The sequence below is a fragment of the Gracilinanus agilis genome, chromosome 1 (assembly GCF_016433145.1).
Source record: "Gracilinanus agilis isolate LMUSP501 chromosome 1, AgileGrace, whole genome shotgun sequence".
Lineage (NCBI taxonomy): Eukaryota > Metazoa > Chordata > Mammalia > Didelphimorphia > Didelphidae > Gracilinanus > Gracilinanus agilis.
In genome coordinates, this window is record NC_058130.1 from 213,210,987 (window position 1) to 213,223,108 (window position 12,122).

Genomic DNA, 12,122 nt, shown 5'->3' on the forward strand with positions numbered 1-12,122 from the left:
AAAGTGCTATATAAACATTAGCTGTTATTCATATTATTGCATGTTTTTCAGACTATGATATAATACTAACCATAATAATAATAATAATAATAATAATAATAATAATAATAATAATGAGAAGGGAGGCCACATTGGTGTAAATGGCAAGAACACCAGAAGATGTGAGCATCCAGTCCTAGCTCTGGTATTTATTACCTTTGTGATCTGGGCCAAGCCACCTCACCTTTCCAGCCTGAGAAATGAGGGAATTAGACCTATGCAATAAGATGCAACATGACAGTGGGGGAGAGACAATCAGGAAGCCCTGGGTTCAAGGCCTACATCTGATACATACTAAATATATTACTTGTGAGCAAGTCATGTAACTTGTCAGTGTTCTGGGGTTTGATCCTAGTATAAATGATAGACCTACAATGGGAGTGTCCTCACCAGAGAGTTAGATATTCTCATGAAACCACAGCTCCAGTTGATCGTGTGTGTGTGTGTGTGTGTGTGTGTGTGTCTGTGTGTGTGTCTGTGTCTGTGTCTGCCTGTCTGTCACACTAAGAACCCTTCTGGCTTAAATCCTATGTTTTCTCATCAGCCTCAATGGGGTTGCTTTAAGGAAATTTCTCCGTAAACTTTTAGGCCTATTATAAATGTGAGCTGTCTTTTTAAACTTAATTTTTTAAATGCCCTCAAATTGGGTTTGGGAAATTTTATATATATATTTACACACACACACACATATACTAGGTACGTAGAACACACATATACCCCTCTGTCTCTGTCTCTCTCTGTCCTAGGTATACAATCAGCTGAACTCTCTCCACCTTGGCTTTCAGCAAACAGCTTCCCTCCCTACCCTGCTATTTAGGCAGCTGCTAATGGTCTAATGGTCACTCCCTTTAGCAGCTGCTTAAGCAGCAGGGCAGAAGAATCTTTGACTATTGAGAGCAGCCTGGGGATGAGGGTTGACCTATGAGAGGGTCGCAATCTGAATTTTTAATGGAAACTAGTTCATTCTCTACAGCTGGTGTGTGTGTGTGTGTGTGTGTGTGTGTGTGTGTGTGTGTGTGTGAGAGAGAGAGNAGAGAGAGAGAGAGAGAGAGAGAGAGAGAGAGAGAGAGAGAGAGAGAAACACACACAGAAAGACAGAGTGATTTGGGGTAGTGGCAGGAGAATTGTGATAAGCTTTTAATGGAGAGCAAGTGGCAAGAAGAGGAGCCAGGGACCCCAACAACTTCAACATTCTGAGTTGCTTAGAGAATGGATGTGAAGCATCTTAGAACAAGGCCAGTATCTTAGAGTAAAAAGGCCTATCAAGGACCAAAGCCTGACGGTCATATTTGTGGTACCCTCAGAATCTGCCAACGTGGAGTGCTGGCATTCTAATCTGAGCTTTGCCACTGACTTGTAATGAGGGTGACCTTAGGCAAATCATTCAACCTCTTTCTCCCTCCCTTTAAAATGAGTATAATAATAAGCCATCTGCCTCCACAAGGGTGGGGTGAGACCTAATTAATGTTTGTTGGGTACTTTAAGCTCCTTGGATGAGAGGCTACATGGAAGTGTAAGGTGTTATTATTTTTAATTTGTTTACCTCATTGAATACTCATTGTGAGGTCTCTTGGTTTGAGTGGCCATTTGTGGAACCAAATTCTGTTTCTAAAGAAAATGCAATGGTTTTCAGTCAGCTTCTCCTGTGACACTTTTGACAATTCCACTGCTTTCTTCTTTTCATTATTCCTTATATATTCTCTATATAGCTTGCTTCATATTTATTTGTTTGTATGTTAGGTCCCTCATTAGATTGTAAGCTTCTAGAGGGCAAGGATTGTCTTTTGCCTCTTTTTGCATCCTCTGTGTTTAGCACAATGCCTGGTACATAGTAGGTGCTTAATAAATGTTTATGGAATTGAACTGAATCGAATCAGGTCTTGGGCCATAGTACTGCAATGGAACTGAACATATGATTTCTTTGGTATATAGAACTCCTTTAATTATGGAGGTCAACTTCAGGTCTTAGTTACCTCTGGCACTAAGAGGTTAAATGACTTTTCTCCAAGATCAATATATATCAGAAGCAGGACCTGGACCCAGGTCTTACTGACTTTGAGGTTATATTCTAGCTATCCAGTACCCAGCCTTGAAAAAATGTTCAGTATATACTTTTCCTTTTCTTTATCCCTAAAATTACTTCTCTTAAAGATGCCTTATCTGCTGTTGGGAAGGTGCTTGACTTAAAAGTTTTATAACCTTTTGGTTTTGTTCTTGATAAACATGGAACCTCACTGGCCATAACATTTTGAAACAAGTTTACTTGTTTAATTGTTTGGCTTTTCTCACATGGTGAGTCAGTGGTCAAGGAGTACCTTTACTTGTGCTGGTTTGGTGATGGCAGCAAGGGAGGGTAACTCCACTAGACCAGGAGTGGCTCTTTCCAGAATAAATAAGCTTTCTTTTGCAGATTGGGAAAAGTGAAGAAAGTACCAGTTCTGCTTAAAATGAGTTGTCCCGCTCTATCATTGTCTTTTGAATAATATTTTTCATTTCTTTGCTCTCTTCTGCTTCTTTATTTTCATTTGTTCTGTTTTGTAGGGGTATAAAGCATTATGACAGAGTCAGGCCTAGAGACAGGAAATTCTGGGTTCAAATCTGGCCTCACATACTTCCTAGCTGTGTTACCCAGGGCAAGACACTTAATCCACATTATCTAACACTCACTCTTATCGTTCTTCTGCATTATTGTCTGATACTTAGTAATGATTTTAAGACAGAAGGTTAGGGTTTTAGAGAAAAAAAAAGCTTTAAGGCCTCGTTTCTCAAAATTAGGGATTAACATTAAGACCATCAAAGGCATTTGTCAAGATACTAGGTCACAATTTGATTTGTGTCACCCCAGTTTTCAGACAAAAAAGACGCTGCAGTCTTCATTCATGAGAAGGAACTAGGCTTGGCAGAAACTACAGTTTAGAAAAACAGAACATTTTACTTCTGCTGTTGACCACCTTTTAGGATCTTAGGGCCAAAGTCCCTCCATATTTTGGCGTCAGCCTTAAAGGACAAAGATCCCTGCCAGTTGAAATGGTGGTATTCCTGGAAGCCCTCATCCAGCCCTATGCAGTCTCCTATCACTAGAGCAAGGGAGGACTGACCCAGTGACTCAGCAGCTATACATTTCTCTGCCTGCATGGCGAATGGAGTGCTGGATGGTAACCATGTTGTAGGAATGGCCAGCGGCAGAATAAAGGTTTCCAGGCAAACCAGCAACACAAATAGAGCCATGTCTTTGCTCACTGATCTGAAGGAGCCCTGCTGGGGGATGCTTGGGCCAGAGTGTGAAAGCAGACTTTTAGCACTTAGTGGCAGGTGAAAAGATGATGTCATTAATGAAGTCACCATCTTTCTCTCATGGTAATCAGGAGGGGTCTGGGGTATAGATGAGATTTCTCCTGTCTGCTCCATGCAATGGGATCATGGCTATCCCTAGCCCAGTCAGTTTTTCCATGCTGGAAAGCAGTAAAAAGCTCACTTTTAAAAATTGTTTTTATAATAGTTGGAAAATAGGAATGTCATCTATCTGCTTAAAGGCTTTCTGTGTTATAACAGAAGGCATGTACTATGCAACAGCTATAGCAGAGATCAAGTGTACAAAAAGGATATTGGCTTGATCTCCGCTATAGCTCTTATTTTTATGTCTCAAGACATTAAAAAAAAGGAAAATAAAAACCTTACCATTCATCTTAGAATCCATACTTAATATTGGTTCCAAGGCAGAAGAGTGGTAAGGGCTGGACAATGGGCATTAAGTGACTTGCCCAGGGCCACATAGCTAGGAAGTGTCTGAGACCAGATTTGAACCCAGGACCTCCCATCTCCAGGTCTGATGCTTTATCCACTGAACCACCTAGCTCCCTCTCAAGGCATTTTTGAGCAAGGTTTTGCTATCATGGTGATGTTTATGATTGAAAGTACATGGTACCAGGGCAGCTAGATAGCACAGTGGATAGAGTACAAGGCCTGGAATAGGGAAGACCTGGGTTCAAATCTGGCCTCAGACACTTCTCAGCTGTGTGTCCCTGGACAAGTCACTTCACCCCCATTGCCTAGTCCTTACCACTCTTCTACCTCGGAACCAATATATAGTATTGATTCTAAGGCAGAAAGTAAGGGTTTAAAAAAAATTGATACTAAGACAGAAGGTAAGCATATTGAAAGAGAGAGAGAACATGCTATGTCATCTTTCTGCAGAATTTAGTTCAAAATAAAATTTACTTATAGCCCTTAAGCCAGCTAAATCTTTAGTAATATATTATAGTAATATATAGTAAATAACTTAGAAGTCTACATATTAGTTCCTAAACCTTATTTTAAAACTTTTTAAAACTTTTGGTCATTGTATGGTAGAAGGTGGTTTGGTCCATTTAACTTTATAATCATCTAAAATAAATGGGAAAATGCATGAAGGAAGGAGGTGGGGTGACAAAGTAGCAATGAGTCCATGTTAAAGAGAAAGTATACACATTCTGTATATTTGGCGGGGCTGGGGGGTGAGGTAGGCAAGTGAATGAATAGCGGTACAGCAAACAAGAAGAAACTGAATATTAAAAGTAGTAAATACTAAAGTTCAGATTCACTTATACTTGTATGGAGCTTTCAATAGCTTTCCTTCCCTTTATAATCTTTGTGTTATGGGCTAATGTTTCAGTGGAAACAGCAAAGGCTTATTTCTTTGTATTTTTCTAATATGAAGTTAAAATACATGTGTTGGTTTTGTTAGCTTATAGTCTTTGCTTCTGAAGGAAGGTGAAATTGTCAGAAAACACTAATTTCTCAAGACCCCATTTATCCATGTGAGTCTGAGAAAAATCCTCAAAAACCCAGGTCACATTTCAGTACTGTCTAGATTAGAATGTCTAAATCATAGCTCCCGATTAATAGAATTCCCTCCCCATGATATACATTCTTTATCTGTGATGTCTCCAACTTGGAGAACTAAGTAGTCTTAGGCTATGTGCATTGGTTCAAATATTCTTTTTTACTCATCTTGAGTAAAGAAAGAGCCATTGATTTAGGTGTACCGGGTTTTGACAATATATGTTCTGATAAGAAAATTTCAGGAAGGATCAGATCTGGTAAAGAACTTGCCTGAGAATAATGACTGTAGACCACTAAATAAACTATGATAAAACCCAAAGACAAGAAAAGGAATGTATAAAGGAATAGGACTTAAAATCCACCAACTGTGTGAACAACTCAAAAACCACCAAGAAAGCTTTTGAAGAGTAGCTTCCTAGTAGATGAGGCTAAACTGTGGCAAGAATCCTGGATTTGGGTGTCATAGCCTGCAGTTGTCAGTTCAAATCAGCCAACTTTTATTAAAGAGTACCCTTGGCCAAGGCACTGTTATCTAGTAGGTGCTGGAGAACATAGGAATGACATCTAATAGTCCCTGCCCTGAAAGAGCCTAAATTCTAACGGGGACTGGGAGAAAGGGAGCACTCAAAGCCCTATATAAAGTGCTATATGAATGAGAGCTGCTATCACACACATCAGTAGGATACCAGGTAGAATATGATGGGGGTCAAAGAGGAGATCCCTTTAAAACAAGATAGGAGAAATTGAGAATGCAGAAATGAACTGCAGTTGATGGAATAAGGGAAGGTTTGTGCAGAAGGTGGCTCTTCAACCTGACCTTGGAGGAAGGGAAGAATTTCTACAGTCAGAAGTGAGGAAGGAGAACTTTCCAGCCAGGGGAAATTGATGTGTGCAAGAAACCGAGGACCTGTCCTGCTTGGCAACAGTATATTGTGCTTGATGGGGAGTAAAGAGTTACTATAATAAGTCTGGAAAGGTGGATTGGTAATAGATTGTGGAGAATCTTAAATGTCAAGTTAGGGAGTTTTATTCTATCCCAGATAAGCAAAGTGGAGTCTCTAAAGGCCTCTGAGCAAGGCAGTGACATAGTTAGACTTGCGCAGCATTAGGAAGAGTGCTTTGGTGGGTACATGAAGAATGGATTGGAGAAGAAAAAGATTGAAGGTAGGGAGACCAGTGAGAAAACTGCTGCAATAGTCCAGATGAGAAGTCATAAGGGCCTGAGTAGAGCACTGAGAGACTAGACAGATATGAAAGTTTGCCAGTGTGGAACTGATAATAATATGATTGTGATGGAATACTGTTGTGCCATGAGAAATGACCAGCAAGTTAATTAAATAAAAAACATGGAATGACCTACGTGAAATTATGAAGAATGAAACAAGCAAAACCAAGAGAGACAGTAGATACAGGAACAAAAATATTGTTTGAAGAATAACTTGTGTATGTCTACCTCTAAAGAAAGAACTGATAAATGGAAATGAGCAAGACATAGTTTTATGTAGTCATATTTATTCTGCCAAATGATGCCTTCTCTAGTGAGAGGAGAGAGAGAGAGAGAGAGAGAGAGAGAGAGAGAGAGAGAGAGAGAGAGAGAGAGAGAGAGAGAGAGATCTGGAAACTTTAATGTTACAAACAAATAAATAAAAAATTTAAATAATAACATTTATAGTGCACCATTCTAAGTACTTTATTATTATAATATAATAGTATATATAACATATATAATTATAATATAACATAATATAATATTACATGTAATAATAAATATTATCACATTTTATTCTCATAACAACTCTGGCAGACAGAGGCTACTATTATTCCTATTTTACAGTTGAAGATAATGACTCAAATGTAGGTTAAATAACTTGTGTGAGACTGAATTTGAACTAGGGTTTTCTTGACTCCCAGCCCAGTGCTATATTCACTAAACCACCTAGCTTCCTATATAGTTTTTTGGATGTGGGAGATGAAAGAGTTGGAAAAATCAAGGATGGCTAAAATATTGAGTATCAAGGCTCAAATGATGAAATCAATAAGAAATAGCTTTTTTTGGGGGGAGCAACACAGAAGGGTGGAGGTCAGGTTTGAACATGCCATCAACATATCTATATAGAGGTTGGAGAAGGAATTTGAAACAGAAAAGGAGGAAGGAGAACCAAGAAATATCTGAGTCTTCTTGGAAGCCACAAAAGAGGAAAATGCCAATGAGGTTATCAGTGACAAATGCTACAAAGAAGGTCAAAAAGGAGTGAGAGAAGGATTAGAGGTTGGACTAAAATTAAAAGGTTGTTAGTAACCCTTTAATCCCTGGTAAAGTGGGAATTGGATTGCAGGGATTGAGTAGTGAGTGAGTAGTAAAAATGTTGAGGCATAGAGTAGAGAGTGCCCTTATTCTTTTGGATTTCTTTAAAATTCTTACCTTCCATCTTAGAATTAATACTATGTTTTGATTCTAAGTCAGGTCATATTTGAACCCAGGATCTCCCAACTCGAGGTCTGACTATCCAGAGCCCCCTACCTGCCCCCACCTTCATTCAATAAAAAAGGAGCAAATAGTTTGAGGAGGTATCAAGGCAAAGAAAAGAGGGTTTTTGTTTGTTTTTAAGGGTACTGAGCCCTGAGTAAGAAGAGTGGAAAGCTAAAAGAGGGAGAGATTGAAGAGAGAGAATGCTAGATGAAAACGGAGTGGCTTACAATTGGGACTTTTTTGAACGGTTTAGCTTTGGCAAGGAAGAGAACTGGCCATATCATTCTCTGGATGATCATAGGAGCATAGATTTAGGGGTAAAAGAGATCTTAGAAACCATTTAGTCTAACCCTTCTTGTTTTACAGATAAGGAAACTGAGAATCAAAGAAATTAAATGATTTGCCTAATGTCACAAGCAATAAGTGGCAGAACCCAAGATCTGAACTTAGGTCCTCTGGCTCTTTGCATTTAAAAGTAATTGTCTATAGTTATGAAGGAGCTTATGGAGATGGCTTCAGTCTTCTCAGTCAAGTGAACAAAGGGATCTGTTAGAGGAAGGTAGGGGTAAACTTGTCATCCCAAGAAAGAAAGGAAGGAAGGAAAGAAGAAAGAAAAGGATAATGTATTGTTACACTGCAAGATAGTATTGTAAAAGAACATATCACTTTATTCCAATTTTTTTAAAATTCCAATTAATTCTAAATTTTTTTTAAACCCTTACCTTCTGACTTAGAATTAGTGCTAAGTATCAATTCTAAGGCAGAAGAGTGGTAAGGGCCAGGCAATCTTTTACATTACCCAGGGTCTCTAGCCTAGGAAGTATCAGAAGTCAGATTTGAACCCAGGACCTCCTGTCTCAGGCATCACTCTCTGTCCACTGAGCTACTTATCTGCCCCTGCTTTTATGTATATATTATCTCATTTTATCTTTACATCAACCCTGGCAGGTAGGTACTATTGTTATCCTTATTTTCATATGAGAAAGCTGAGGCTAAAAACAAAAAAGTAACTTGTTTAAGGTCACATAGCTGTCTAGTAAGTGTCTGAGGCAGGATTTGAACTTGTCTTCCTGATTCCAAGTCCAGTAATCTATAGAAGGGGAGTAGATGAAATCATCTTATTTACGGATGGGCAAACAACAGCTTGAAGCCCAAAGCCAATCCTCTGCCTCTTTTTGCTTCCAACAAAAGAATGGATTAAAATGTAAAAACCATGCCGACCCTAGAATTATAATGTATTTTTCTTCTAATATGATTAATTGTAGTAATTTTGTTGGCTGTGTTAAATCAATCTTAGGATCACTTAAGCTTTCCACTCTTAAGGGGGAAAGAAGAAGTTGTGATTCACAGTACTTTGCAAAGACTAGATGCTTAATAAATATGTGTTTAGTTTGATTTAAACAGAGGATGGATTCAAAATCAGTCTTCCTTTGTATATCCAGGGCCTAGAAAGTACCTAGCACCCTGCAAGTGCCTAATAAATGCTTGATGATTGACTCGGTCACCAAGTATTTATTAAAGGTCCTGGAAGTGCCTAGGACTGTGTTAGGCAAGAAGAGGAACTATTACAAATAAAATGCTTTGCAAATTAAGTTTTTCAAACTTTTTATGGAATGAACATAATCTAATAGACTCCATCTCCAAAATAATTCCAAACAAGTATCTTGGAATAAGCAAGAATATAGTCACCATTAAAGTTTTGTTTACTTTTGTAATCATGGGTGGAGGCTTCAGCCTCAATTAACACACATCACTAAGATTCTTTGGAAAGGCTGATAAGTCGTTACTTTCCTACAGCTTCCTAATATAGAATGCTTACTTGTGCTGATTTCCATCTTGTATACAGTGCCTTCAGTATAATGATATATGACTCATTAAATTTCTAAATTGTTTTGGTCTAATGTTATTCTGCTTTTCCCATTTCCAAACTGTGGAATAATGAGATTGAAACTCTACTCACCTGGTTCCTTGGCTCATACAGTGAGAGCAGGAAAAGGCCCTTTTGAGTTTATCTTATTCACTCCCCTTATTTTACAGATTTGGCAGCACTGAGGCCTGAGAGATGAAGCTTGTTGTTCACTTATACAAGTTATGGCAGAGTTACCATCTAACAAGTCTTAGTCTCATGCTGTTTCTGTTGAACCACACTCTCCTTGCTTATACTCCTCCATGAAATAAATAATCATGATAATTCTTGAGTAACCAAAGTTTGTGGAGTTTGCCCTGTCAATTAATTGGTCAGCTGGTTGCTTTAGATCAGTTGGGCAGAGAGCACTCCTTGGTCGTTCAGTACATGGTTTACTGAATACTTTTTCCCCCTGGGTCTTTGTTCTTTGACTTCTGAGGTCTCCTTTTGGGAGTTCCAAGGTTTAGGCCAGCTCAGACTGACTTCCTAGGAGATTCACAGGGGTCTTGCTGAGAACAGACAGAAGCCTCAGTCACAGCTGTTGTGGCATCATGAGTCTGCCATCTTTGGCTGGTTCTGATGATGGTCAAATCTCAAAGACAGGACATATTACTGAGTTGGTGGTTCTTTGGGAAGGGGGAACTAGCAAGGTTATTTTTACTTTTCACATTTGGTCCAGGAGAAACAGTTGTTTCCCTAGGTTTCACTGGGTTAATTTAAAAAATGAAAAACACTTGGACACTCTCACTTTGGAATGTGTGGGTGGGAAGGGAGTAATGGGGTGCATATACAAAGTGAATGCACATGACACTTGACTTATTTCACTTTGTTCCCTTCTCTGTTATTGAAGTTTTGTTTTTGTTTTTATATGTAGACTCCTCAGCACAGGCTGATTCACTCTTCTGGGACTGAACTTTGCCTTCATCAGTCCCAGATTTTGGCAATTCAGATTAAGGAAACATGATTCCTCCTACCAGTTAAAATTCTACCTTTTCCTCTCCTAGGCTGCCTTCTTGTTTGGCTTGTTCCCAAAGTGAAGTCATATAATCCTATGCTTGTGAGCAAGCTTTCACAAATGCAGTCTAATGACTTTGTCGGGGGATCAAATAGGACAAGGAAATGGGCAGAGTAAAAGCTCTGGCTTGAATGTCAAGGAATTCTGGGAGTCAGCAAACAGGGAAGAGTCGTATTAAACAGTGGTTAAAATTTTTTTTTGTTCTGATATGCAGAATGGACCAAATTCTTTCAGTGGGTTAATTACTCCCTTGAGGTAAGGCAGGCATTTGGGGAAGCTACATTAACTCTCTTAGGCCACAAGGGTACTGTTTAGTGGTCTGCCGGTATAATTAAATGACCGTTTAGTCAATTACTGCTTGAGTGTACCACATGGTACTCGTGTGGCCTGAGAGAGTAAATGCAGCTTCCAGAAGAGCTTAGCTTTTCCCCTTGGGAAGAGTTTTACACACTTGGATATACATATTTGAAACTGGCCCTGCGGTACCCCCACTGTCAGTAATACCGTCATTCTGCTGCTAGTGGTACACGTATATAGCCTTTGTATAATGCAAGTATCTTACACATGAATTATGAAACAGGTCTAATCAATTTTTCCATTCTAGCCTAAAAACACAAATATGTCTACTGGCATAAATACCTGATGTAATTTACCATCTTCTCCTGTTAGCCTTCAGAAGCGCTTATGACCCAGCACTCACTGCTAAATTTAACATTTACATTCTTTTTAAGAACCTTTCTCTGCCACACCATGGAACTTTTTGTGCTAAAAGGCAAATGTAAAATTGGACCTTGGAGCTACTGCTTTTGGAGCTCAGAGCTATTACTAGGATGTTATGCCTACTTTGTCCTGGACACTGCAGAGGGGGAATTTACTTCTCTCTCCTGCAAGAGGTCTAGAGACCACCATCCTTGCTTCTTGCAAGACTGCCAAATCATTTCCCTGTGGGGGTTGGGAGAAGGTAGGTCCTTGGAAAGGCAGAAAGAGAATAGTAGTGGGCTAGTAGAGGAGAAGATGAGAGGCATCCCCTTTTCCCCAGCACAGTTGCACCCACTGAAAGCTGTCTTGAGTCCACCTACCTTTTACTCCCAACCCACCTCCAAAATTAATTTAGTCTAGGTTCAAGAATTCCTAGCTGTGGCTCTAGCTGAAGTCCGAAATTGTGCCAGTCCTACAAAAAGGTGGGCTCAGATCCATGATTTAGATATACTATGAGAGCTGCTTAAACCATTTGGTTTATACTCCTCTGGCAGGTTTTGGTTCTGTACTTTGGGTTTTGTTTTGGGTTTTTTCTTCACATGGTCCACCTGTAGGGAATCCTACAATAGGGCAGGGGAGCGCCTTCTTAGCCCATCTGGCTGTTAAACTCTGTAGATTTTAGGGCCTCTCACTTAAGATCAATTTTTGCATCTCTAGGTAGATAGAAGTCCTCTTCTAAGTGCATCTCCATTAATGATCTGTCTGCTTCAGGTTCAGAATAACTGCCTGGTCGCCAATTTAATTTCCCACCAACAACTCTTCAGGAACCTAGGCTGGACATTGTGAAGGATGACCGATTTAACATTGTCTCTAATAGTATCAAACACTAAATCGCATACCTGTTGCAGATGTGTATGTTTTTAGTGCCACCTTTTCCTGAAAGAAGTTAGCTCGTCTCTTCAGAAACAATTCCTTTCTTTTCTCTTCAGGAAACCAATAAACTTGACAGCCTTCATCCAAAGATACACTCCAAGATTTCATGGTTTAAAAAATAATAATAAAAGGATAGAGGCACCAGGCACAAACTAGCAGCAATAATGGCCCTTGGCCGGCCAGAAGCCGCCTTTCATGATAACCGTACTAACTCCCAAAGAAACAGTAGCTGTTAAGAT

General features: G+C 39.4%; 2 protein-coding genes across 5 annotated transcripts in view; one reads left to right on the plus strand and one right to left on the minus strand.

Moving 5' to 3' along the window:
* The window catches only part of C1H7orf50 (chromosome 1 C7orf50 homolog), a 372,322-nt gene that overhangs the window by 175,644 nt on the left and 184,556 nt on the right, over positions 1–12,122 (plus strand). The window lies entirely within an intron of this gene.
* Positions 1–12,122, minus strand: part of GPR146 (G protein-coupled receptor 146) — a 91,817-nt gene that overhangs the window by 12,303 nt on the left and 67,392 nt on the right. The gene's annotated exons all lie outside the window — the stretch shown is intronic.